We start from the raw sequence: 2,471 nt of genomic DNA, 5'->3' as shown, positions 1-2,471 counted from the left end.
ATTATTATTATTATTATTATTATTGTTATTATTTTCAGCCACAGTAAGAGAATTTTGCATACCTTAGAGTACTAGAGCATCACGTTCTCTGCTCTGGCAGTATTAACAGGGTTTCTGTGTGTTTTTCTGCTGCATCTACTCTTGCTAGGTAACATGATGGCATCTATTTATGCCTCTAAAAAGTGCCTGCTCAGAAACTCGTTTGTATTTCATGAATTCCAAATGTGTCACAGCCGATTTCCCATTCTGGGCGAGAAAGCTTTAGATAAGACCATGTTCACAACACAAGGCAACGGAGAACGCTGCGCTCAGCCTTTGTGCCTCTTACAGGGACTCTTGGCCACAGAGGCGTACTTCACTTTCCAGCCTGTATCGGGAAATAAATATATATTGGACTCCTTTTAGAGTAACCTTACACCCAACTGCCAACTTTGCAAGTGCAAAAATACTGTGTGCGTGCTCAGTAAATGATTTTCAAAGGCTCTGAGCATCCATAAATGAAATCCAGATTCCTCAGAACTAAGCAGAGGTGGAAGGCTAGGCCCATGGCACGTGTTTGTGTTTAACCTTGCCTGTTTCAGCAGCTGGCCAACTCAAAGAAAGCACGGCATAGACTTTCTTATACTAGAAAAAAATTTCTCTACTTTTTTTTTATTATTATTATTATTCCACATGAAAAACACATTATTTTCCCCCTTGACAAACTTAAAAAATTAAGAACTTCAAATAGAGACCGCACATGAAGAACTTCACCCCTACATGTCTAGTTGAGATGGCTACCCCTGAAAACCTTGCGGTTGGTGAACTCAGTGAAGAAAGATGCCAACTCCCCTGGTGAAACAGCAACTACTATTTTGCAGCTTCTGCGGAGGTGGGTAATGGGCCTGCAAAAGAGCCTCTCTGTTCTCCTGGAGAAAAGTCTGTTGTGACAAATATAGCAAGCAGTGGCACAAATCAGAGAAGACCATAGTGTTTTTTTTCCCCCAGAGCCTTTATTGTCATGGAAAATCCACACTCTAGAGTATAGCTCCCTCCAAGATCCAGAAAAGTAACTAACACATTTCAGACGAGTACATGGGGGAACAGTGACTGAGGCCATCAGGAAAATCTCCCACTCTGGTGTAAAATAGTGCTGGGTCCTTACTGTGCACACCGAACAGACAACCCTGATGCTTTTGAAGCCCAATCTACCAAACAGTATAGGGGACGAATAAAGGGAAGAAGTTATATACCATTTAAATCTGATGGAAGAGCTTGACTTAGCCTTTCTGCTGCAAGTAATTTCCCAATGTTTTGCATTGGAAGGGACCCCTAGAGGTCATCTAGTCCAAACCCCCTGCAGGAGCAGGGACACCGCTAACTAGATCAGGTTGCTCAGAGCCCCGTCCAACCTGGCCTTGAATGCTTCCAGGGATGGGGCCTCCACTACCTCTCTGGGCAACCTGTTCCAGTGTTTCACCACCCTCATTGTAAAGAATTTCTTCCTTATATCTAGTCTAAACCTACCCTGGTTTAGTTTAAAACCATTACCCCTTGTCCTGTCACAGCTGGCCCTACTAAAAAGATTTTCCCCATCTTTCCTATAGGCCCCCTTTAGGTATTGAAAGGCCGTAATCGGGTCTCCCCGCAGCCTTTAAAATACTGTTTGACCAGGGTAACATGGAGTTATCCTGCAGAAATCTTTCAGGGTAATTCAACTCAGAGTTAAAATTCAAAGCTAACATTGAGCACCTTTAGAGGTGAATACACAAGATGATAGCTTGGGATTTAAGAGTGATGACAGCAACAAAATGTGTCCTGCCTCAGTTTCTCCAACAGTAAAATGCAAATAGTGGTATCTGCCCCTTTTCAGGAATTTCTGAAAGATCCATGAATAAGAAGCACTATTCCAAGACCTTTACCACTCATATCGACAACGGAAATTAATTTTAAATCCTCCTCAAGGATCAATGAAAAGAGAATTCAAAGGCATCTGATCATATGTAGGGGTAATAAGCTTTAAAATCAGCACAGCCTGAATACAGATGAGAATCAAATTTAAATATCAGCAGGGTTCAATATAAAAATGTATCTACCATTGGGAACCTGTGCAAATAGCCCACCTATAAGTTGTGCAGACACAGACTGGCTTGGGCGACATAAAACTCGTGTGTGCCAAGAAGAAATTAATGCTTCCCTTCCTAGGGGGTGGCATGGTAGGGTCTTCACACCTATGCGGGCCTCAGGTAAGGATAACAACAATGCCGCTGTCACCCCTAGTTTTGCATCCACACCTCTGGCAGCGCTGGTGGCCTAAAAGCACCTCAGTGTGGGTGCAGCTGGGGTACCAGGCACACCGCTGGCAGACCCCTGCCAGCTCAGGTGGGGTTTTTTTGATTGTTTTCACCTCGGCAGAGCTTTCCCTTGAGGCTGGGCCTGTGCAGGCGCCCTACAGCCTCCTCCTTCCTCTGAGGTGCTGACCCTGGCCTCAG

Source organism: Egretta garzetta, unplaced genomic scaffold, assembly GCF_000687185.1.
Source record: "Egretta garzetta isolate BGI_Z169 unplaced genomic scaffold, ASM68718v1 scaffold620, whole genome shotgun sequence".
Lineage (NCBI taxonomy): Eukaryota > Metazoa > Chordata > Aves > Pelecaniformes > Ardeidae > Egretta > Egretta garzetta.
The sequence above is the reverse complement of the archived record's forward strand: the minus strand, read 5'-3'. Positions refer to the sequence as shown.